This window comes from Ascaphus truei, chromosome 2 (genome assembly GCF_040206685.1).
Source record: "Ascaphus truei isolate aAscTru1 chromosome 2, aAscTru1.hap1, whole genome shotgun sequence".
In the NCBI taxonomy this organism is placed as follows: domain Eukaryota; kingdom Metazoa; phylum Chordata; class Amphibia; order Anura; family Ascaphidae; genus Ascaphus; species Ascaphus truei.
This window is the reverse complement of record NC_134484.1, coordinates 356,380,565-356,408,066: the sequence shown is the minus strand read 5'-3', so window position 1 is coordinate 356,408,066 and position 27,502 is coordinate 356,380,565. Positions and strand designations below refer to the sequence as shown.

The following is a 27,502-nucleotide window of genomic DNA, read 5'->3' as shown; positions in this document are numbered from 1 at the left end:
ACACACACAGGATTTAAAATCCTCACGGACCGAACGGTGATGGGCTAGTAAATGGGACAGGTTTATGTGTTAATACACATTTGTATCAGATAAATACATCATACTGCTGAAGGTAGATATATAGCTTGGTAAAGTCGCAATAGCACTGTTTTACGTATATGCTGGTGGTAAACAGAAATTCAAACTGTCACTACTAGGAGAGCGACGAGTCACTCTGTGTTTTTGTGATAGTGCTAGAGATACTTGGTATCTCTTTTCTCTGACTCGTCAGCTCCCAGCAGTGGTTAACATTGTACTACTTTAAGAATATTTACTATTAAGGGTCGCCAGGTTTACTTACTAGTCTTATTATTCTTATTTACACTATCAAGACTCACTGTGGTGATCTCTATATGTGACAAGATGTCTAGCTTCCTTATGCGCAAACCTGACTTTGAGATATGGCAGGAGGAAGCCACACACCTCTTTTCCAACCTTACACCCCCCACCCCTATCAATATCATAGGTACAAATGATATCAATAAATACTTTTCGGATCTTGAACGAACATATAGTTCAAGAATTAAAATCTGGTGGGAGATAGCTAGTTTGAATAACTATCTTAGAACTGACCTCGTACCAAGAGGGTTAAGGGTATATATTTCACCCTCCCACCAAATTGAAGATCCGAAATTTATAGAGGAATGGGAAAAGATTCTACTTAACTGCTCATGTACACTCATGAAACATCTTATTGAATCAGAGAGCAAAAGGTTGGAACTAGTCAATGCAGAGATCGATACACTTCTATCCACTATGGATTTATGGAAGTCTGATACAGAATTTAATAAACTGGAGAATAAACTCCAACTACACACAGAGAGACTGACAAAAGAAATTAAAGAAAGAAAACATCTCAAGTATTCCAGAGACTTTATAGACTTTAAAGAGAACAAAATATTTAGGTATAAAATTAAAAAAGAGAATAGGTCCAAAATAGTGACAAGGGCTGCTGAGTCATCTACTGAATGGGAGGCATCTGCCAGTGATCTCGAGTCTGAGACATTGATACATCCCCCCGCCAATCCTAACGCCAGATATGATGGCAGACACCCTATGCCTACCACATCCTCTGTTCCTTTTTTAGACCTTATAGGCCCACAATATGTGTCAAGAGGACTAGAAAGACCAGGCGAGGGGCGAGGGGAATATCTCAGAGATCGAGCAGTGTGGGCATACAAAGATCAGGGGACAAGGAGACCCTACAGGAGAAACCGCAAATCACGACACAGGTGATCAATTTGTCCAAAAAAATCCTGGACAACGACCACATGACGGTCCTGTCAAAAAGATTAACATTCTGCCCATCGAACAAAATTAATACCTTTGAATGCGTGAAAGATCTCAATCTCTTTTCACGCAAGCTCTCATTACACAAGTTTTTCAGGAGACGACAAGTCCTGGCCAGCAAAGATACCCCTATAGAAAATTTTGACCATAGAGATCATGCTCTCTTAGCAACTATGAATAGCTTACTGCAAGAGAATACTAGACCTCCTGGTGAGGGCCCATTTACGGAACTACGGAGTAAATCCAAATTCACTCCACCTCCAGAAACATGCACCAATGTAGACGTGTTTAATCAATTAGTTACACAAGACATTATGAATCTCCCTCCAAAACAAATCAAATACAACCTTAAATACCATGAATATAAGGCACTCCTAGACCTTGAAAAGGATGAAACTATAATCCTGAAACCATCAGACAAAGGTGGGAATATTGTTGTTTTGGATAGAGATTCATATGCCACTGAAAGCATTCGTCTACTATCTGACAAAACTTGTTATAAAGTCCTTCAATCTGATCCTACAGGTATTTTCCAAAATGAACTGCGTACCATTCTGCAATCTGGTTTAGATACAAAAGTTATTTCCCAGGAAGAATACAACTTTATATTGATAAAAAATCCTACGCTCGCCACCTTTTATCATCTTCCTAAAATTCATAAGGAAAAAATCCCTCCGCCAGGTAGACCTATCGTATCTGGTATCAATAACATTTCTTCCAATGCGAGTGTCTACCTGGATAGGTTCCTTAGACCCTCTGTGAGTACTTTACCCTCATATTTGAAAGATACAAAGGATGTATTACTAAGGATTGAAGATGTAACTGTGGATACTGAAACTCTATTAGTGGGAATAGATGTTGAAAGCTTATACACCAGTATACCACACAAATCAGGCATTGAAGCGGTGGAATTCTTTCTGAAGGCCAGGGATGCTAACTGCCAGGCACATAACCAGTTTGTTCTTCAACTTCTGGAATTTGTCCTAACCAAAAATTATTTTCTTTTCGACCAGAAAATATACCATCAAACACAGGGCACTGCCATGGGCACCACATGCAAACCTATATTTAGGATGGTGGGAGGAAGCTGTGGTGTTCACGGACGATTTCGTCCGATATACTGACCACATAGACCTATGGTCTAGATATATAGACGACATCTTGTTACTGTGGAGTGGCACCCCTGAATTGTTACAGGAGTTCATCAGCAAACTCAATTGCAATAAACACAACCTCAAACTTACATACGAGGCAAACAGGGAAAATATTAACTTCCTAGATCTGACTATCTCTAAGGGGGTAAATGGCAAACTGATATCAACCATCTTCAGAAAAGCAACATCAACTAATAGCTTATTGAAGGCCGAAAGCCATCACCCACCGCATATGATAAAGAGTATACCTACTGGACAATTCCTCCGATTGAGGAGGAATTGTACCAACATTCAGGAATACAAACATCAATCTAAGGATATGGGGAAAAGATTTTATGATCGTGGCTATAACAAAAACATCATAAAGAATGCATATCAGAGAGCCCTTAAAACAGATAGGAACACACTCCTGACTAAGGGACAAAGAATACAGCCAACCCTCGAAAATACCATAAGATTTGTCAGCACATACAATGATCAATGGGGGATGATGAGACAGATTTTGCAAAAACATTGGCACGTTCTCCTACAAGATAAAGATCTATCAGAAGTACTAAAAGAGTCACCTAACATGGTCTGTCGAAGACCAAAAAACCTTAGGGACCGATTAGTGCATAGTCACTTTCAAACCATCAGCACCAAGACTTGGTTGGGCCCGAAACCCTGTGGTTTTTATACATGTGGGCGGTGTAAAGCTTGCACATCTATGCATGTAACCAAAACCTTTTCTGACTCAGAGAATAAGCAAACTTATACCATCAAGAGCTTTATTAACTGTCTCACCACTGGAGTCATATACCTTATTACATGCAGATGTGGCAAACAGTACATACTGTAGGAGAAACCCATAGACCACTTAAAACCAGGGTTTTAGAACACTTAGGGTCCATACGCAATGAAACAGACACACCGGTGGCACGACATGTACTATCTCACCATCAGGGTGATCTTCAGTACTGAAATTTACGGGTATAGAACATGTCCCATGGGGACCACGAAAAGGAGACTGGGATCGCAGACTCCGTCAAGTTGAATGCAGGTGGATATTTATGCTTCATACACAATCTCCATCAGGACTGAATGAAGGTTTTCGCTTTTCACCATTTATATGATACATCATTAGATAGTGAGTATCTTAATTATTAGAGAGACCGTATTGACCACTTTGGGCGATCTCTATCAGCACAGTCCAATCCTACACGCTATATATCACTGAGTCACTGTGTGTATTGACATTATCTCACCTATATCATTCATTAGTTATTTAGTTACCCACCTATATCCAATCACTCAGTCACTCTGACACTATTTGTAGTAAATTCTTTATTCAGCTCTTCACACATTTAGATATTTTCATCACGCAACAAACACATTGAATATCCACCTGGCATTCTATATACTGGGTAGTCTATATACACTATGATCTGACGGCATGCATTCCTGTCACATGGGACTAGTTATAGCCATATCCCCATATCCTACGTTACCACGCAGTTTCCTGAGTGGGAGTCCACTATATTCATGTCCAAATGTTTGAATTAAGTGTCCTCAACCATCTGTGGACGTAGCTTCATGGCCATATCCTTACCTACCTGTATCTACATGTTTTATTAAGTGTCCTCAAACATCTGTGGACGTAGCTCTCTAGCCACACCAAGACTTATCTATATCTACATGTTCTATTCAAGTGTCCTCAAACATCTGTGGACGTAGCTTTTTGGCTATCCAAGATTTCTCTGTATCTACATGTTTTATTAAGTGTCCTCAAACACTTGTGGACGTAGCTGGTCATTATCGGGACGTATTCCTATTTTGTGGTCCTCCTAGCAACGATGCTAGTTTATCAGGATATGCTCCAAGTATTTTGTTTGGGCTTATATAAGTGTCAGCGACCTTAATACAATATAACTCACGACTCAACAAATCTGCAAGTACATAAGATGTAGTAACCCCCTGTATATTATACTACAAAACGGCAATTAAGCCAGTAGCTGAATCACTCTGAGAGGCAGACCCAGCCGTTACTTACCATTGGTTGGAACTCTAGCCCCTCCCAGCCACCAGACTACAAAATAGCAGCATCTCGCATAGCGGGGTGTGACTCCTCCCCCTGAAGAAGCGTGCCCAGCATGTGAAACGTACGTCGGGGTATGGTGACGTCAGACGCTTGACGCACACCAGGAAGAACGGTCTGTATGGGCAGGGACATGCAGCGAAGGTAGTATTCCTCCATACACAGCAACACGCTGCTTTGGTTATGCGGTAGCAGTCTGGACACTTAGAGATAAGTTATAGCTGATTTTAAGCTATTTTGTCCAGTAGCGCTACATCACTGTTACTGGTGTGCTTATGTTTTATTTTCTGTTGTTGGGCAGTACCCCAGTTGATTGCGCTACACACTGTATTTACATCTACACACGGGGTAGTAACAGTCATTCTCCAGCAAGGATTCATGCTATGTTGTATACTCACAGTTTGAATTTCTGTTTACCACCAGCATATACGTAAAACAGTGCTATTGCGACTTTACCAAGCTATATATCTACCTTCAGCAGTATGATGTATTTATCTAATACAAATGTGTATTAACACATAAACCTGTCCCATTTACTAGCACATCACCGTTCGGTCCGTGAGGATTTTAAATCCTGTGTGTGTTTATATTTGTTCCCCATAGTTGTTAAGTTGCGTCGGTCATTTATTTAATAAAATTTTATTATTTTTGGTTTTAATTGGTGTTTGTAGTCCGTTGGCTGGAGGTTATATACCTCCTTTTTGGTCCTAGTGATTTCACTGTATATCCATCTCCACCATACAGATCAATGTATGGTGACTCTGAGTGCTATTATTAGGGCTTTTAGTGACTTCTCTTAGTCACTTGTCCAAGAGATTCTCATAGTGGTAAAAAAAAAGTGCAATTTAGCGCTTGTGTGAACAATATTATACAGTGATACAAACAATAGAACAAAACCTGTGATACAGTCTATGATGAAGGTAGTCCTTGAGCTGCCTGGGAAGTTGATCCGGTATCTTCCAACCAGATGAGAAGATTGTGTAGAATAACCTCCTATGGCGCTGAGGATAGGAAATGGAATAGAGTCTTGTGCAATGGTTTTCTTCAGGAACCTCAGAGAGGGAGACAAGAGATAAACAGAGAACACCACAATAGTGTATTACCCTTGGGACAATAGATAATGTGATGGATATGGTATAAAGAGCATTTATTGGTTAAAAGAATTGTTACTACAATTGGAGTAAAACATGTTATATGCTAATAAACAGTTGATCAATCTCCTGCTGAGTAAATGAGAAAAGCTCCCAAGCGCTTGTGCTTAAGGAAGCTATGTTGCGCCGCCGTTGGTAAAAACTGAAATCCTACTCACCGTCCATGAGGACATGTGCATTGGTTCGGGGTCTTTTGCCAGGAATGGCCGCTCGCCGTGGGGTGCAGAACGTCTGTTCGTGCGGGGTGGTCTCCTGCAATCCTCGTGGTCTCGTTGCCAACAGAGTTTCTTCCAAACGTCTCCTCCGCTGACGTCACCGCCTAGTAAGCACAGCTACGGTGTCCCTGGATGGCCACAAACCTTCCTACGCGTTTCGAAACTCCAATTGATGGGTTTTTTCGTCAGGGATGTTTGCTGCATGGGAATGTGCCTCCTTTTAAACCCCCGGTAATTCAATAAAGTTGATTTGGATGATTCATTCATGGGAACTCCCTAATTACAGTCCTGATAGAAGTCCTGTGTTTCTAAACACTAATACAGACATACCCCGCATTAACGTACGCAATGGGACCAGAGCATGTATGTAAAGCGAAAATGTACTTAAAGTGAAGCACTGCCTTTTCCCACTTATCGATGCATGTACTGTACTGCAATCGTCATATACGTGCATAACTGATGTAAATAACATGTGTAACAGGCTCTATAATCTCCCCGCTTGCGCACAGCTTCGGTACAGGTAGGGAGCCGGTATTGCTGTTCAGGACGTGCTGACCGGCGCATGCGTGAGCTGCCGTTTGCCTATTGAGCGAGATGTACTTACTCGCGAGTGTACTTAAAGTGAGTGTCCTTAAACCGGGGTATACCTGTAGATGATTTTTCCAACATTTGTTTACATAGCACTTTGATTTACATATAGCTGTAACAGTAAACAATGATGAACAATAGTGGATGGATCTAATAACAAGCATAATGTTATTGCAACTGATATATTTACAACAAGATATAGATAATTTTTATGCTGTGCATATTGTTTCCATCCAGACTTTAGACACCGGGCTTTGTGTGATTTTATACTTTAATCCCTTTAAAGGGAAAATATAAAAAAATATATACAAAAAATATGTACAAAAAATGTATTATAAAAATTATAAAAAATTATAAAAATTATAAAAATTCAAGGTGTCAGTGTGGATAGAATCATACTATGCAATGCTATTTAAACATATAGTATACAATAATCAATAATCATTTTACAATAATCATTTTACAAAAATCATTTTACAAGATGACACATATAATTATAATTAATATATATTACATTCAACATATTTTGAATCCTTTGGGTAATTTGATGTATTTCTATATATATTTTTGCCCAAAAGATTTTAACCAGAAAAGGAAATATTTATCATACTTTTTATTATTATTATTTTTAAATAATTTTAGATTTGATCATCAGCAAATGTTTTTATGATAGGAACCATTCTAAATGGACCTTTTTTCAATGCTGTCTTAAAAAAATTGTCTTTAGAGAGACACATTTCTTTGAGAAGGACAACTTCATAAAGCACTTATAAACTATAATACTGTGACATGACAATTCGTGAAATGACAATACTATTTATATGACACAAAAATTAATATAATATCTACCTAATAATGATAATATATTTGACATGTTTGGTCCTAATGCTACAAATTAATTTCTGTGATTATACCGTGAAATAAATGATAAAGTGTTGTGTTTTATGTATTTTCAATACATTTTTAAACTTCAATTAAATTTTTAAACTTTATACATTTTTAATATTTTTAATATGTTATGGTATTATGATGCTAAGCAGGCAATTCCATGATGGCTGACGTTGTCGGCGGACCCCTTGGTTTTGGCGCGAGCTTCGCCCATGCGCAGTAAAGATCGCGCACGCGGTCCCCATAGAAAAGAGCTTTGCCAAGGACTACAATTCCCAGCAGCCTCTGGGGACTGCACTTTCACCCTTGTCACAGGCAGCATTGAAGCCAATAGAGCTGGCAGATTCTCATGCTGCAGAGTTGCAACAATGTTGTGTGCAGACAGGGTTTTTGTCAGTTGGAGCACGTTAGTCAGTCAGAGACCGGAGCAGCCCAGGGAAGGAGGTTGGGTACAGGAGTCAGGGACTCCCTGTACTAGGCCAGTATTCCCAGGGCTCGAGATAGCTCAGCTCCCCAGTAAAGTGAGTGTTGCCAGGGACAGCCCTCAGGTTAGGGACCCTGTCACTTGCATTAGTGGGAGCTGGGGAACAGAAGGGAAGAAAGGCAGCAGCGGACTTAGTGTTAAGTTGCAGGGTGTTGCTGCATGAGCTGATAGTTATCAGTTAAGTGAGTTGGAGTCAGGGAGCTGTGAGGGAAGGAAGGGTGCGGGGAGCGAGTTCAGCTCCTGCCCCATATAGGTACCCACACCCCAGGTAGGCCCCCACTCCCCACTAGGTTAGTGGGTAAGTGCTGAGGGAGGCCCAAGATAGGGACGCTGCCCTTAGTGTAGTGCTGCCTTGTTAGAGTCACGGCCGTCAGTGCTGTGAGGTCTGACAGGCAGGCACCTTGTTGTGTAGCACGTTGGCTGCACACATCCAGTGGGTCACAGCTTGTTGCTGCAGGCGCTGGGATTAGTTTAGTAACAGTCAGGGCTGGGAAGAGTTAGGGGAGTGGGGCAGGTCATTAACCCCTATAGGCCCCTAGGAGTTTCCCCTAAAGCCATTTCAGGTTGCTGTGCTGTAGGGACGGCCTATAGTATAGCGCGTGTCACTTAGTGCTGTAGGGACAGGTCCTAGGTTAGGGATCCTGCCACAGCAGGGTAGCTTAGATAGGGACACAGCGGACGCTGCAGTTCCTGCTAAGAGGTTCAGATCCAAGTTGGGGTCCTAAGAGACGGTTTCCAGGTTGGGACCGCACTGGCGGTCCGCGTACAAAGGAGTCCGGTGTAGGGTCAGACAGAACCATCACACGACGGATCCTTTGTGAAGCCAGTTGGAGATCCGAGCACAAGAGTGCTCGGCAGGTACTATCTAACACACAAGTGCACCAACGGGCCCTTAGTATAAATAGTGACTGCGCAGTCACCCATTGTCTCTCTCTGCAAGAGTGCGGGACATTGGGTGGGGTTCTTTGGACACTGGGTGGGATCACCTGGTGTTGGGGAAGCGTCCTGCGGGACATCGCAGTAAGTGTCTCCTCGAGAGAGGGACACCTGTTCTGATATGTTATGGTATTGCTGTGATGATGTGTTATATGCTGTTCCCAGTAAATGGTATTAGTTAATATATCAATCACTGTGTATGGTATTATTGATTGTCCTGCGTGGAACCACTCCCCCTCTGGTGGGAGCCATCGCAGGTGGAGGCGCTGCATTGTTGTAAGTGAGTACCCCTAGTGTAATTGCCCCAGGTTCCCCGTGGCGGAAGCTCAGCCCTCCTGCGAGCCAACAGGTAATGCACCACACCTATGGTAACCTTGTATGTTCCCTTGCACCCCACACTATATCTGCGATGGGGGGGGGGAATACCCGTTACACTATCATTAATAGACATGTTACTAGTGCCTCCTCCCATCTATTTGGTTTTGTAATTATATACTATACCAATCACTGTCCTCACATCTTGGTGTATGGGAATTTTTTCCTGCGTTGCTGTGCTACAGGTTCCTTTGTTTCTCCTCTTCCTCCTCCTCCTTTATATATGCCTGTGTATGTGTGGCATTGACTGGACTTAATCTGCCTTCATGGCCATGTCTCCCCTTCTTCATTCAGGGCCATCTTAACAACATTAGGGCCCCCCGGGCAAAGCAGTGCACGGGGCCCTGCCTACACTGCCGCTCCCAGCCTCCCACGCACCCACTAGCAGCAGCAGGCACCGGAAGTGCTGCACCGCTAGACTGCGAGAGGTTGTGACGCGAGCCAGGGTGCCGGGCGGGGGGAGAGCGAGCGGAGCCGTGGTGCCGGGCGGGGGGAGAGCGAGTAGGGTTGCCAGGTAGCTTGTCCAAAAATACTGGACACAATGGTGAAAGGTGCGACGCACTCGAGAATCGTTGGTGGGGAAGAATGTTATTTATAAATGACCTGACTGTTTATGTCATCTGTTCTAAATTTCACTCCAAGTATTCACCAATTTGTACCAATTTATTTTCTATTTCGTAAAAAATCTGGGGAAGAGCCTTGGGAGGGAGCGCCCTTCCGAGGATTGTTTTAGGAAATAGAATATGAAATAGTGCAAATTGGTGCATGCTTGGAGTGAAATTTTGAACAAATGACGTAATGGTCAGATCATTTATAAATAACTGACCTGCAGTCATACTGTACATGGCGAGCAATACTGAAGACTTTTAGTATAGTAAAAGAAATGTGAGGGTGAGTGAGCAATTAAACAAAGTTGCCAGCACTGTATGTACTGTCTGTCACCACACACACACACACTGAGACACACACACACACACACACACACACACACACACACACACACACACACACACACACACACACACACACACACACTGAGACATTCACTCACACAAACACATACACTGAGGCACACATATATACAGGCAGGACACAGACAGAAAGACAGACACACTGAGACACACACACACACAAACACACACACTGAGACACACACATACACTCACACACAGATACACACACACACACTGAGACACACACACACAGACAGACACATACATATACAGACAGGACACAGATAGACAGACACACACTGAGACACACACACAGGCAGGACACTGAGACACACACATATACAGACAGGACACAGATAGACAGACACACACTGAGACACACACACAGGCAGAACATTGAGACACACACATATACAGAGACACACACTGATACACATAGACACACACATATACAGGCAGGACACAGATATACAGGCAGGACACAGATAGACAAGACACACACTGAGACAGACAGTGTGTGTCTGTGTCCTGTCTGTATATGTGTGTGTCTGTCTGTCTCAGTGTGTGTCTTGTCTATCTGTGTCCTGCCTGTATATCTGTGTCCTGCCTGTATATGTGTGTCTGTGTGTGTGTCTATGTGTATCAGTGTGTGTCTCAGTATATGTGTGTGTATAAGTGTCCTGCCTGTGTGTGTGTCTCAGTGTGTGTCTGTCTATCTGTGTCCTGTCTGAATGTGTGTGTGTGTGTCAGTGTCCTGCCTGTGTGTGTCTCAGAGTGTGTCTGTGTCCTGTCTGTATATGTGTGTGTCTGAGACACAGACACACACACACAGGCAGGACACTGAGACACACACATACAGACATGACACAGATAGACAGACACACTGAGACACACACTGATACACACAGACACACACATATACAGGCAGGACACAGATATACAGGCAGGACACCGATAAACAAGACACACACTGAGACACACAGACACACACATATACAGACAGAACACAGACACACACAGACACACACACACTGAGACACACACATACAGATAGGACACAGATAGACAGACACACTGAAACACACAGACACACACATATACAGGCAGAACACAGATATACAGGCAGGACACAGATAGACAAGACACACACTGAGGCACACAGACACACACATATACAGACAGGACACAGACAGACACACTGAGACACACTGAGACACACACAGGCAGGACACTGAGACACACACAGCCTCACCTCTCTGCTGCATGGTTTTTCTCCACTCTTTGGCCCCACCCCCAAGGCTCCTGCCACCTCCCGATTGGTTGCTGCTGTGTAATTCAGCCAATCAGAAGCTGCCCAGCCCCCTAGCAGCAGCAGCCCTGCTCTATCTCATGTCCGGTATTATCTCTCACAGAGGAACCAAATACCAGACCCTGGCAACCCTAAGAGCGAGCCAGGCGCATGGGACCCCCCTATGCTGAGGGGCCCCCGGGCAACTGCCCAGCGTGCCCATACGTTAAAACGGCCCTGTCTTCATTCAGCTGCCATACCATTACATTAAAGCAGCAGTCTGTGCTGATTGCTGTGTTTTTTCTCTCTCTCCATTTTTTTGGTCTGTTTAACGGTGTTCTACATTTTAAAATCAGATGCATCATTCAGGAAAACGGGACAGCAGTTAAAATGGAGCTCTCCCTAGAGCCCAGGACAGTATAAAGGTTATGATAGTAACCTCAGACACTGGGGATTAAGTAAAAAATTATTTTTAAAGAGCATGACATACTTAGGGGACTAACATTTTATTTGTTAAGCTCATATAGACTCCTACTGCTTCAGTGCCAGAGGATCCTGCCACCTCACTGGATCACGTGACCTCTCTACTGAGCGGTCATGTGATTGCTTCTGGCGGCGGATCCAGAGAGGAAATTGTATTTCATTAAAATTAATTATACTTTGTATATGTTAACATTAACCCATTTACAGTACTGAAAATGAATTTTGTTGCAATTGCTATCTATCTATCTGTAGCGAACTTTCCCCCACCCCCTGGGAGATGTGTGGCTACGGTATATACCTGTGGCGTACAGGGGAGCTGAGTCTCCGCTACTGGGAACCTGGGGTATACCTGAGTGATGCTCGGTAGCGCCTCCACCTGTATGGGATTCTAGCGTGAAGAATTTCCCCGTTACAGGACACATAAAGAATACACACTTGGTAAAGCAGAACAGTTTTACTATATGCAGCTAATATAGTTACTGCCTACCCACCAGGCCTCGCATGGCCGTACCTCCCAATACTCTGCCCCCTCTCAATGGAGTCACTATCCCATAAACTACATAGGGGCCCTTGGGCACCCAACCAACCCGGTGTCCACAAGGTCAATCCCCCCACCCAATATGTGGTACAGCGCTGCCCACTAATGTGTAAAGGTGAGTTGGTGCACTTTGTTGGGTACCTGCCGGGTGTGTCCACACCTGGGCGTGCAGATGCTGTAACTGATGATGGGATCCACGGATCCGTTGCCGTAACCCGCGAAGCCTCCTCTACGTTGGTTGGTATCCCGCCTGGACTGTGCTACCTTTGATGAGTGTCTCTATGTGAAGGGTGATCTGGTGTCAGACCACCTATGGACAGGATGCAGCCGCTCCTGTCTGTATTCCTCACTCTGAAGCTACAGGACAGTGTCCCTATCTATGGGCCTGTCCCGGCAGCAACAAGCTGAGGGGAGTCGGGGCCTAGTTGGGGCCTAATAGAGGGTATCTGGCCTAGTGCAGGTGCTACAGACACCTGCACACATAACCTACCCTTTCCTTGTCCCAGCTCCGACTGCTAACGTGGTGTAAGCACGCGAAAAGTATCTTCTCTGGTGCAGGGGAAAACTGCAGCCCAATTGGCTGTGTGGCGTCACCTGGTTCGCTGTCCCTATGCCTGATGGGACTTGTAGTCCCCGCGGAGCCCTTCTACCTAATGGCCGCCGCTCGCGTGGTCCTACTGCGCATGAAATTTCAATATGGCGGTGCCCTGCCTATACTACCGACAGCCTGCCTAAACTCCACGAAGGCACCCGCGCAGCACCCATCGGCATCTGAGGTTGTAAGGGGACCAAGGGGGGAACCTAGCTACATATCTATCTTCTATCTTATCCATGAACTAAAATATCAGTTTTCAGCCTTACTGTAAAATAAAACGACTGCTTTGTCTTCCAGGCACGAGAATAACAGATATAAACTTAGTCTACTTTTTAAAGGTAAAAGTACTTTTGTTAAATTGCACTGAAATTTCATTGGTAGCAGCTTCTATGGCTCAGATTCCGTGAAGACTTTAAACTTTTGCACACATTCATGTGAATGGGAATGCAGGCATGCTAAAGCTTAGGAAGGTGAATAGAAAACACAGATGGAGCATAGACACTGCCAAACAGATAAGTCCTTACAACATGCACTCAGTGTCGGTATAAGGGAAAGTGCCCATAGACAAGAGGATAGGCGACGAAGATACTGGTTCTAAATGTATTGCATAATGAGTTGGTTAAAAGAATGTTTAATTAATATACATTAAAATATATGAACCAGATCAAAAGTTGCATAAGTAAGTGCAATAAAAACGTATTAAATGGTAGCAAGTGTGCTTACAGTATATACCAAAGATAGCACAGTGTGCTTGAATACAATAGAGGCAAATAGTAGCCGGCACAATAAGCTGGCAAATAAATGCCAAAAATATGCCTTGAAAAGAGGTCACGCAAGTCAGTGATGGCTAGGGGTGCAGTAGCCCAAAAAAGCATGGAACAGTCGTAAAATAGTCCATAACAGGTAAGCAGATTGGGCTAAGTGCCAGCGGCAGATCTGTGTAAAGTCAGAAAATCACATAAGCACTAATGTGTAGTAATGCTGTATAACATAGCATATAGGTGTCTGTGTAGAGACCCCGAGTGCACTGGTCCTCAATTTAATGCAAATCTACACACAACAACTGATATCATCTACAATCAGTGAATCACTTAAACAATAATGCTGATAGTGTGTTAGCTGGCCCTCAAGGTATTAGAGCCTACACACAGGGAAGGGAAAGAGGGTACAGGTCCCTAATCTCCAATCTATACTGACCCTGCAGAGATGTACCTCTTAGTAATGACTGCATATAGGAAACGCTCGCTACCGCTTGCCCTGTCTCTTAAAAACATACCTCTGCATCACATAGGGGGTAAAGGGGTGGGGAGAGGACAGATAGAGGGAGAGAAGTCCCTAAACACTTATCTGTACTGCCCCTGCGGTGGAGAGATCCAAAAGGGCTGCGTGGTCACTGCTTGCACAGCACCGTCAGAGTTCCATTCAGTGTGACTCCGCAGGCTGTCGCGTGAAGTCATGGCGCTGCCCTCTGACGCACGTTTCGCTTTGGCTTCTTCCTGAGAGGGTGAGTACCTCCCGCACTGCAGCAGCCACTATTTGTATGCTGGTGCAGAGTGGAAGGAGAAACAGGGGGTGGAGCCTACACAGACTGACAGCAGTGAGACCACGTCAGGCTCGATAGCAACATATTGAATAAAATGTCAGAAACAGCACTAGAGTTGTGTATATCATGATGCCCCAAGAAATAGCTATGCGGCAATAAAAGAGTGCTAAAGGAGTGACATAGATGTATAAATAGCAATAAAAGTAATCAACAGCACACGCAGATACACTGGTTAAGGTGGACGGGATAGGTTGGAACAGGACAGCTTCTCCCTTAAAGCGATAGTACTTAGTACAGTAGCTAGAGGAAAGAGGAAAACAGAAAAACCTTCTTTCAGGCCATTGGGTCTGCAAATAATATATCCAGCGACTCTCCCTTTGCAGTAGAAGTTTATCCAGATCTCCCTTTCTGGGCCCTATGATGACACGGTCAATGCCACAGAAATGGAGGCCATTGGTGTCGCCACCATGTACCTCGTTAACATGGCATGCCAAAGGTGTCTCAGGGTGATTCGGTATGGAGCCAATATGTTCCAATATACGGCGCCTGAATTCCCGACGAGTCTTTCCCATGTACTTCATTCCGCACCCACACATAGCCAGGTAAATCACTCCCAAACTCTTGCAATTGGTAAAATGTTTGATGTTATAATTGCAAGAATCGTTCCAGTTGGAAAATGATTTAGTTGGAACTATAAATTTACACACCTTACAGGTCCCACATTTATATGAGCCCATAGGGCACTGTGGGATCCATGTTTGCTTAACCATCCTGGCAAGATGGCTATGCACCAAACGGTCTTTGAGATTGGTTGCTCTCTGGCTAACCAGTGTAGGATGAGTTCGCAGAACTTGCAGGAGATAATCATCTTCCAAGAGTAAGTGCCAATGGCGTTTCAGAATGTGATTTACACTGGTCCATTTATTGTTGAAAGTGCCCACGAATCGAATCAACTTCGATTCAGGGGTCTTATAATGTGTCCCGTGTAACAGAGCAGTGCATCTAGAGGGTTTTGCTCTTACATAAATCTTACCATCATTTAGTGAATATGTACCTATGTGCTCCTGAATATTTAAGTATTATCCACTCTGCTTTCAAAGGCATAGAAGTTCTTTGAATGTTACTCTGTGTTCCCAACGTGCACGAGCTGCTACTAGAGCTGCTACTAGACTGTCTTAAGTTTTACTAGTATTGATCACTGTACTAATTGAAAGAATGAAAGAAAACAATGACTTGTCTCACCTTTTTAGAGTGGATAAATTGTTATAGTAGTGTAACCCCCTCAATTTTCAGTCTATATGTACTAAAGGGGAGGGGGGGAGGCTGAGTCTGTCCTCCCTTAGTACACCTTAATTGGACCCCTTGAATAAAGCCAGACGAGACTTGTGTATATATTAACCAGTGCTTTATGACCCCTGAGCAACCTTAACCCAGCGACTCTTACTCTTCAAGAAAACACTCTATACGTAACACACACACACAAACATAATATGTGTGTGTGTGTGTGTATATATATGGAAATATAACTGTATGCTCATTTGCATGTCTTAGGCAGGTATGCAACACCACCTTTCACCATTATCACCCAGCACACCCACTGCAGCAAGGGATTCTGGGGAATGACATGCAAATGAGTATATATAGACAGTTAGGCCAATAATATTGCAAGCACTGCGTTGGAGCTCTTATCTCAAAATGGTGTGTAGTCTCGTTGCAGGCCTGTTGAGGGTAATATATTTGAGAGGTGTGTGTTTGTGTAATACACAAAGGATACTCAAACGTTGCAGGAAAGGGCCTTCCGGCTATCTGTTATCCGGTTGTTCTTTAACAGCCTGGCAAGTATCTGGATCTCTCTTGCTCTGTGTGTAGGGCATGTGTTTCTGCTGCTGTCTCTCTCACTTTCTCTGTCCTTGGCTAGAAATCTCCTACAAGCCTCCTCTTTCACCCTTGAATCAGGCTGTCTCTCTTAAGCCTCTCTCACTGTCACCTAGGCTGTCTCGCTATGTGCCTCTCAAACAGTCACTACTTATCTCTGTCTCAGACTGACGGTTGATCTCTAGATTCTATCAGTTTTTCTTTTTATCCAATCCCATATCTCCTGTCGTGTTGCCAGGCAGATCAGGGACAGTGTCTCTTATTCTTTATCGCCCCATATGATAGGTGGAGCAGAATAATTCTGAATTGTCCACAGTATACATATTTTTGTACCAGGGGCTACAGTAGCAACTTCCAGGGCTGCCAACAGGGGTGGGGCAGCCGGGGTTGGTGTCCCGGGCTTCGTGCCGTTCAAGTGTCACTGTCGGCGGCCCTGTATGTCAGAAAAAAACACTGACATGCTTGGATAATTGAAGCTAGGAGAGGAGAGACAATCAAAGCCTTCCTTATGGGTGGGGCCTAGCAGCTGATGTAAGCCACTGCACAGGCGGGAGAAACATGTTTGAATCTTCCTGGCTGTGCAGCTGCTTATTCAAACTACGTAAATACTTTACTGAACTGTATTTCCCTGTACTGTTGTTTGTGTACCCTGTTTTTATCTTTATTGTCTGTGTCCCTGTTCCAGTGTATATTTGTGTGTGTCACTGTGAGTGATCCCTTCAATGTCTCCCCTTCCCTCTCTCCCCCCCCACCCTACCTGCCCGCATCCTCCGCATCACATCCTTCACACCATGGGCCGTCCATCTGCAGGGCCCTCTTCTGTGGGCCATCAGCACCCCCCCCCAAAAAAAACCACCACCCCCACCGGGCCCTAACTGAGCCTCAGAGTCCGAGGCATCAGCTCTCCCCTCCCAAACCAACACCCATACTGGGCCCTAACTACCTTCGATGCATTATCCCCCCTCCCCAAAAAACAAACAAACACCTCCCCCTTCCCCGGGCCCTAACTAAGCCTCTGAGACACCAACCTTACTCTTCAGGCCTGTACCTGAGCCTCGGCAGGCAGCCTAATGCCCCCCCCTGCAGGCCACCTGAAGCCCCCCCTGATCCCACTGCGGGTTGCCAGAAGCCCCCCCCCCCCCACCCCGGGCTAACTGAAGCCCAACCGCGGGCCGACTGAAGGTCCCCCCCGGTTAACTGAAGCCCCTCCCCCCCCCCCGCAGGCTAACTGAAGGCTCCCATTGCGGGCTGACTGAAGGCCCCGCCCCAGCCCAACCGCAGGCCGACTGAAGAGGTACTGTAATTCATCAATACTGTACCCCCTACACCCTTTAGTCCCATACTGTACTTTACCCCCCCAGGCCCCTACTTAACCCACCCAGGCCCCTACTTAACTCCCCAGGCCCCTACTTAACTCCCCAGGCCCCTACTTAACCCCCTTCCCCCCCCAGGCCCATACCTTGCCCCCCAACCCCTCAGACCCACACCTTGCCCCCCAGGCCCATACCTTTGCCCCCCAGGCCCATACCTTAACCTCCCCCCAGACCCATACCTTACCCCCCCAGGCCCATACCTTACCCCCCACCCTCCCATGCCCATACCTTATCCACCATGCCCATACCTTGCCCCCATACCCCCAGGCCCATACCTTTTCCCCCACAGGCCCACCATACCTTACCCCCCCAGGCCCATACCTTGCCCCAGACCCACCCCAGGCCCACACCTTGCCCCCCACCCACCAGGCCCACACCTTGGCCCCTGACCCCCACCTTGCCCCCCAAGCCCACACCTTGCCCCCCGGGCCCATACCTTCCCACCAGGCCCATACCTTAACCCCCTCCCCCCAGGCCCATACCTTACCAGCCTGAGGTATCCCTGCTGTTCACTGCTCTGGGCTTGAGGCAGCTCGCCATCAACCACCCTACTACCAGCTTTAGGTAAGGCGCACCTGTCTTTCTGTAAGGTTTTTACCTCCCTAAGGACAGCAACATTACATAGTAATTTAAGTACAATTGCAGATTTCTTGGTTATCTGAATAAGTTCTCTGAAACGGAAACAAAAGAAAGAAAAGGGAAGAGAAGGACGACAGATTGAGAAACAAGTAATTATTATTGAAGTTTTTTAACAAGCCTAAATCCAACCAGCAAGATGTTGAAGATAAATTATCTCCTGAGGCAGAAGTTGAAAAGGACCATAAGGAAGCAGAACAAGAGGAAAGCGCTTGTTGCAGCACTTCGTCTTCCACCAATGAGACTGAAATTCAAGAATAGATGCCCGAGGTAGAAGAACAAGCTCAAAGCAGCCTCTCTGATTCACAAACACATTTTGAAAAAGATATTGACTGGAAGGATCCAGCTACATGGCCAGACGCCCTGCAAAACAAAGATAGAGAAAGGATAGTGCTCTGTGGATTAAAGTCTGAAAAAGAATTAAGGGAAATTATTAAATGCCTTCCTGTGGATTGTGATGAGTGCTCATTCCTTGAGGTTTTTTTGTATGTGAAAGCATCCAATGGTCGTGAAAAACTTACACAGGACTGGCTTGGATGGAGCACTAGCAAACATGTACTGTTCTATGTCCCTTGTCTTGCATTTCCTCCCGATCGAAGCAATGCTGGCAAGAAAGAAGGATTTGATCCATCGAAAATAAAGTGGAATAAACTGTACACTAGCCTACCAGAGTATGAAAAGAGCAGTCAGCACAAACAAAACTATTGGAGTTGGAGAAGCCTGCAGAAGTCTATTGGAGGACATGGAGTAGACGCTGAAATGCAAAGGAGTTTACAAAGAGAAACTGAGATATTTGCTGCCCTGCTAGAACGATTACTGGACGTGACGTTATTTCTGGCATCCAGGAATACGGCCTTCAGAGGGTATTCTCAAAATATCGGAGATTTATACAAGGGGAATTTTCTTGGTTTGCTCGAGTTGATATCACATTAAGATCCTCTGCTGCAAGAACATTTAGCAAAAGTGAAGAATAGTCAAGAGAAAGGAAAAAGACTCCAGGCTCATTATTTATCCTGGGAAACCCAAAATGAATTTACTAATGTATGTGGAAAGCGTGTTCAAGACACCATTCTAAAAGAAAGGGAAGAGGCAATTTATTTTTTTGTGATATGTGATGCCACGCCAGATGTTTCTCACACAGCATATCATTGTTCTGTGATACATTCACAGAGACTTGGTGACAAATGTTTGGATGATTCAAGAGAGATTCATTGAATTTGTGGACTTTTTTCATAAAACAGGTAAGGAGATTGCGGATATGTTGCTGTCAAGATTACATGAACATGGTATCAGCGCTGAAGACTGCAGAGGACAAGGATTTGATAATGGAGCTAATATGTCTGGCAAAATAAAAGGAGTAAGAGCGCGCATACAATAAAAATACCCTACTGCTATATTTTGCCCCTGTGCAGCCCATCCCTTAAATCTTGTGGGTGTGCATGCAGCATCATGTTGTACGGAAGCGATCACTTTTTTTGGATGTGTGAATCGCTTATATGTTCTCTTCAGTGGAAGCCCTGAAACGTGGCACATTTTGAAAGATACAATTGGGTGTTCACTGCATGGTCTAAGTGACAGTAGATGGAGTGCAAGAGTGGAAGCCGTTCGTCCAATTGCTGGAAAACTTCCAGGGATAATTGAAGCTAAAAAGAACGTAATTTCGTCGAAAAAAGCTTTCAAGTGAAGCTCATTCCGAAGCAGTAGGCCTAAAAGATAATTTTTTTATCCTTCAAAGCTGTTGTACTTGCAACATTCTGGATACAAGTTTTGAAGAGAGAACCCTGATTCTGCAATCAAGATCTATTTCAATCGAAATTGGAGCAGCAAATATTAAAGCTCTTTCTGCAGAAATTCAGTCACTTCGGGAAAAGTGGCAAGATTTAATTTCAGAAGCTAGACTTGTTGCTGATAATCTTGATATACTTAAGGATTTAAGCACACGTCCACGTCGCCAGAGGAAAAGGACAAAGCATCTAAATGAATCTGAACACCATCATAAATTGGAAGACTCTGAGACAACATCCAAGGTTAATGTTTTCCTTGTGGTACTCGATTCCATTATTTGTGAGCTCAACCAACGTTTTAAATCCATGGAATATGTATGCCACTTGTTTTCTCCCATTTTAAAATTGACAACTATGACAGAAGAAGTTGTGACATGCGCTGAAACTCTTGTGTCTAAATACCCAGAAGACCTTACAACATCTTTAGCAAGTGAAATTTTACATCTTCGAAAAGTATACGGCGCCACATTAGCACAAGACCCTGGTCCACTCAATTTATTAAATCCAATTTATACGTTACAACTTGAAGGAATATTTCGAGAGGTATGCATTGCTTCAGCAAATTATCAATGATAAAAAACTACCTCCGTTCAACGATGAGTGAACAGCGCCTTAACAATCTAGCAATGCTGTCCATTGAGCATGAATTCGCTCAAAAACTAAATTTTCACGACCTAATAAAAGATTTTGCCAGCCTAAAAATGAGGAGATGGTCAACTCATCAGACTTAGAACCCTTACAAAATTATTTTTTTGAAGATTCATATAAATTTAAATAGCAGCCCATGACAAAGTTTGTGATAATTTAATAAAAATAATTTGCAAATGATAACAGTTGTTACCCATCTTCCCAGGGTTTAAGCTCACCCCATCCCACTTTATAAGTTGCAGGTTTTTTTTCATGTGTTTGTGTAGGACAGGTCTATTGAGGCCATTCATTTCACCATTATCACCTAGCACACAGCACTTCCACTGCAGCAAGGGATTCTGGGAAATGACATGCAAATGCCACTTTTTGCTTCAAAAACCATTTTATACATGGTTCCCTATAGGCTTAAGCTTGCTGCATGGTCACAGCTTTGAGCAAAGCCAGGGTTAAGATGTATAGCCAGAAAACCCACCCACAGACAGCTTTTTTTTTTTTTTTTTAAACTTTTTTATTCAACACCTTTTTTAAGTTTACAGATTTTTTTTGGAAACCAAAAAAACACACCATAGTGACAAACGTCACCTAACATTAGAAAGACACCAAAACATAATATATTTACATTTTCTTCCTCCTTCCTTTCCCCACAGAATATCACTGTTCAAAACACAATTACACACACTTTCATCCCATTCTGTCGCCATTCTTCCTTCCCAGCCATTCATCCCTTCCATGCATTACCGTATGCTTTTCCCCCACGGCGCCCGCCGTGAAGGGGAGCACCGGCCCACCTCTTCTCTCCGGTAACTCCACGTAAAGGGACACAGACAGTACTACAGTACTTCTCCAAAAACAACTAAAACATTTCCTCATAAATACGCTCTTTCCCTTTCCGTAAAAGCAAAAGCATTCGCTCACTTCCATTCCCACTCACACAACTCAAAGCAGTAGTTTCAAACCTTTTTTAACGATTCACATTATTAACAACCAGTAAGTATCACTTTGCAGAAAGTAATAAACAGAACACATCACTATCCATTCCTATTATTGCTAAGACAAAAACCAACACAAAGGCAAAACACATTCAAGAAAGCCCAAAAAAAACAACACATTCCAAGTCGTCATCTGAGCATCTCAACCTCTCAACCTAGCGCTATTAATCTCACCGCCAAAAAAACACATAACTTTTGACTTTTAAACCCTTAATAGCACATCCTCTTATTTCTTTTCAGAATTTAGCTTCCTGATCATATAATCATCCTACAACAAGGCTTTGCGTACAAAACGTTTAACCTTACAACTAATTATTTATTTTGTTCCAGTAACTTCTCTAACTGAAACTCGATATTATATGTATTACAATTATCTTTTACTCTACGTACTTCCTCTCTAGCCAACCCTGCCCTGGTAAGCTGTGACTTTAGCCATTCTAATCTATGCTTGTCCATCACGTTGCCTGCCCATATGTTTATTCTATTTAACCCGTGTTTTACATACTCCTCCCTCTCCTCCCCTCCACGCTTATCTGACTTTTTTGTGAGGACGAGCTATTACTCTCACTACTCTCTTTCTCCCTCACCTCTCCCCTAGCCTCTTTTATTTTAACCCACTGTACATGCTCCTTTTTAAATTCTTCATATTGCTCTTTTGTCAGCTGTTTTCTTTGGTACATCAATTTTTCCAATCTTTCTATTATCTGTTCATCACTACTACCCCCATGCTGCTTCCGGAAAATACCCACCCAAAACAGAACATCTCCCACTGCGTTCTCAAAATGTTCCATTTTCTCTTTTAGGGTTACCTTCCCTGATACTTTTCCAACTTTACCCTCTACAACCTTCTCTCTAGGCTCCACTTTACTCTGGCTATCCTTATCTTCCTTTGTTTCTATCCCTTGCGAAGACTCGTTTTCGCTTTTATTAACAACAAACCCTTTACACTTACTCTTTCCCTCATTGCCTTTTCCACTCGCACCACCAGGGCCTGCCATCTCCTCTGTTTCTTGCGGTCCCCTATCTAACTTCTTATTTTCCTCTTTTCCTTTACTCACGGTCTATTCCTCTTCCCCACTCCCGTCAATACTGGACAAATCCAGCGCACAAAACTTTGCCTTCACCACCCTATCTTGCCGTAGCTCACTCTTCCCCTCCCCTTCAACTGTACAAACATCATTGTCACTTTGTAAACTACGTTTTTGCGCCCCTTTCTTGGATCCGGTCGTGTCCATTATTTCCACTTCCACCTCCCCCTCTATTGGGCCACCCTCTACCATTTCTTCCCTTCTTAAATCCTCCTCATACATTGCTGTTATAGCCGGATCAAGCCCTCCCTCTTGGGAACTCTCCATCTCACAAATTCCCTGACCCTCCACTGTCTCTTCCTCTTCTTCTAGCACAATGCCCCCTTTTGCTGCCTGGGCATATGTCCTTTTTCTGCACTGCCATGCCAAGTGTCCTTCCTCTCCACATAGATTACATCTCTTAGGGACTCCACAGTTGGCTGCAGTATGTCCCTCTTCCCCACAATTACGGCACACAATTCCCGTTTTCGTGCAACCCTCCTTTGTATGTCCATAAGTGTGGCAATGCCTGCAATATAGAGGCTGTCCCGGGTAAAACAAAAATCCTCTGTCTCCTCTGATATTGAACATGGCCGGTGGGTGTGTCACTCCTCCCACACATGATGGATCCCGTCTGAACCGTACCCAGAAACGTCTCTTCCCGTTGAACATGCCATACGGGTTTTTAAGTTCTTCACCTCCTCTGATCATTTCACAATACCGTTTCAAAAAAGTCACAATCTCCTCTTTCCTTGCATACGGATTGTACATGTGAAGTACCAGTGGTCTCTCCTCCAGCATAAAACTTGGAATTACCTTGATGCCATGTAAGATCGGGTCACCAGACTTCTCCTTGCACTTTTCAAAAGTGAACCAAACATCCGCTTCTTGATGACAGGTCAGGTCATAAATCCCCTATGCAGGGAAAACCTGAAGGCAGAAGATCCTCTCAGCGTCCAGACCGATCAATTGCTTCAGCACCTTCTCCACTAGCCACAGCAGGTTCACTCGACTTCTCTCGGTCTCCTCGATCAGTAACCGAAGGGAATTGCACATTCCAGCTTGCGACGTCATCTCTGCTCTCCCAAGCTCAGGTGCGGCACCCCAAAAGCAGCAAGGGACTTTAGCCAGTAAAGGCGATGTCCCAGGGCAAAGGTGCCGGCCCCTCACTTCCGCATCTGCTCACTCAGAATCACTCCTCTTAGCTCGAGATGGCATGCCCCCCCAAAAGCAGCAGGAGTCTTTATTCCCTGAAGGGACGATGACTCAAGGCCAAGGGGACAAAGTCTCAGCTACACAACTGTTTCGACCTTAATGGGTCTCATCAGTGTGGGGTTGGTTAACTGGCTATGCAATGAAGCGAAAGGATGGGGTTTACCATACTGAGTTAAGTTATGGTGAGTAAAAAAAGTGACAAAAACCCTCCACAGCAAAGCATATAGCAAATGTAAATATACTGTATGCTCATTTGCATGTCTTAGGCAGGTCTGCAACCCCGCCTTTCACCATTATCACCCAGCACTTCCAATGCAGCAAGGGATTCTGGGAAATGACATGCAAATGAGCACACAGTGCCACTTTTTGCTTCAAAAACCATTTTATACATGGTTCCCTATAGGCTTAAGGCACCATATATAATGTGGTGAGTTTGGGTGTTAGAGCTTGCTGGAATTGTGCGTTTATTAATTTTCAACTGGTATCAGTTGTTTGGAGGTTGGTGGCCCCTCCTTCCAGGGTTTACGCTCAACCTACCCCACTTTTTAAGTTGCAGGTTTTTCCATGTACCTGTGCAGGACTGGTCTTTAAGGCCATTCTCCCTCCACTGCAGAGGTAATGAGAATTTTCACAGGTAGTGTTAGGACTTGCATACTGGTCATGTCGTGAGGTGGTTGCAGGCTTATAACGCTTTGGCCAAAGGGTTTAATTACATGACCCTTACTCATGAGAATACTAACATTGAAGTATTTAACTATGTATTTTGTCACATTTGATTTAGAATTGGGTATGTTTGTCTTTTGTTGAAAATATTAAAATAAACAGACTGCATTGTAATGTTTTTTTCAGTATTACAATAAGAAAACATTTTTTCCCCGTGTTAGGTACTCTATGGGTTGGGGGGGGGGGGGTCTGCTCCTTTCATTTGTCCTGGGCCCCATGATTTCTGTTGGCGGCCCTGGCAACTACCAACAGTTTATTGCAGTTTACACTGAAATCACACCACTCATACCAGAATGACTAAATACATCTATTCTTACCTTTAACATGTGAAACAGTTCATATCAGATTACTATTTAATATAGCAACCCGCCCAGGGACACACTGCTTCCTGAGATATTTAACTTTTTTGTGCCAGTAAAATTAAAGTAAAATCAAAGATCGTCACAGGGTCGTCCAATAGAAAGTTGACATGTCATGCTCTGATGGTGGATTCATATTGGCCAGTGGGTGTGAGGCTTAGCTGGCAACTGTGATTTGCCAAAATGAGCCAGAAAGACTGGTATATAGAAAGGTAAATGTTTGTGAAGCCCAGGGTTCCAGGAGACAAAGAAAAAATATAGATCTGCTCAGCTCCAGATATTTCCTTGGTTATGATACAATTTTTTTTACATCAAATTGAGATGGGGGGATTGCTGCTACCTTTAAAGTTACCTGTTCCGGCACGGCCCCTAGAATACCAGGAATTCCATTGACGTACCAGGTACGTGATATTAAAAATGCTTGTTTTCTAGGGGATGATTGAGCTGACAGGAGCAGTCAGTCTGGTCAACGCGGAAGTGGAACTCTTGACCCCACTTCACTTTCCATTCTCGGTTGGCTGTCGCGGCCATGTGATCGATACTGAAGCAATCACATGGCCGCCAATCACAGATGTCCGCTAGCACTTTTTACGTTTTTAGCAACCTCTATTTAAGGATATGCAAATATTAACCGCCACATTGCAGGAGGTAATGGCAAAACAATGAAGAGCCCAGTGACATATAGATCTAGCCACTGCATTTTTGATCTTCCAGAAAAGTGCTCATTTCCAGTCTAAGGCATGTATTATAGAAAGCGCGTGCGCGCACGGCGGGTAGTCACATCGTGACTCCACATGATGTCCCGTTGTCATGGCAACACAATGCCATTTGACGTCGCGCCATGATGAGGGACCCTGCAGGAAGAGATGGTGAAGGAGAAGGTAGGAGAGTTACAGAGGCCACGCGCTCTCCTAATCAGCAATTGTTGTGGAGATGAGCACGGGGCCTCTGTAACCACGGGGCTCAGTGCGGTTACAGAAGTTACAGCCTCATCAAGCCGAGACTAAGAATGCATCAAATTCTGCATCTGTCACTTTCATACTGTTTTCTGAGCATCACAAAACTCAAATTCTCCCTGTGTAACAATCAGGGTCAAAAGTAAGACACTTGACATACAAGATTTCCACATACAACACAATTGCAAAAAATAAACCCCAGTCCTTACTGAAAACACTATTTTATTTGCCTTGAAATATAGACTCCATGATCTGTGATGTTAGAATTCTGCTACTGTGATATTAATTACATTATTAATTATCTACATCTTCTCTGCAAATCTAACATTCACACAATTACCGTAAATATAGCAAAGCTGAATTGCTTCAAAATAGATCTTTTATTAGATGCATAAACACTTCTCAGAGGATTGTATTATTTTGTCAAATGTAGCTTTCAATTGTTGTGACAGCCTAAAACATCTAAAAGTTTTGCTCGTTATACCTCTTATATTTACACAGAAGTAAATCATTAAAAAAAATACAATTACACTGTGTAAGCAAGTTGTACTTTTTGTTGCTCATCAGCTGTTTGCAACCGTGACCTACTGTAGACGAACTTCAGCCTTATGCATCAAATATAAATATACATGGCTGGAAGTGCAGTTGCATGTTTTTTTTTTTTTAATGCTAGATGCATTTATTTCAACCTTGCACTGCAAAACTACAGCGCTGCCCTGTGCAATGTAAGGGTTAACAGTCAAAGGTTTTATTGCGTCCCCGTGTTACTCCTCCCACTCTTCCCTGTGTTTGTGTGCTTCACTGTGTGTGCTCAGCCTGCCTCCCTGTGTGTCACCGTGTGAGCTAAGCCTGTCTCCCTGTGTGCTTGTGTGTCACTGTGAGAGCTCAGCCTGCCTCCCTGTGTGTGTGTCACTGTGTGAGCTCAGCCTGTCTCCCTGTGTGCTTGTGTGTCACTGTGAGAGCTCAGCCTGCCTCCCTGTGTGTGTGTCACTGTGTGAGCTCAGCCTGCCTCCCTGTGTGCTTGTGTGTGTCACTGAGAGCTCAGCCTGCCTCCCTGTGTGTGTGTGTGTGTGTCACTGTGAGAGCTCAGCCTGCCTCCCTGTGTGTGTGTGTGTGTGTGTGTGTGTGTCACTGTGAGAGCTCAGCCAGCCTGCCTCCCTGGCCCTGCCTCCACTTCGCACTGCTGCTCCCTGCTATTCTGGCTATTGTGTGTCATCTACGCACAGCCGCCTCACTCTAACCAAGACCATTAGAGATTCTTGCGCGACCGGAAATCCCAAATC

General features: G+C 44.1%; 1 protein-coding gene across 1 annotated transcript in view; it reads left to right on the top strand.

Annotated features, from left to right (window-relative positions):
- The window catches only part of SATB1 (SATB homeobox 1), a 187,256-nt gene that overhangs the window by 77,352 nt on the left and 82,402 nt on the right, over positions 1-27,502 (top strand). The gene's annotated exons all lie outside the window — the stretch shown is intronic.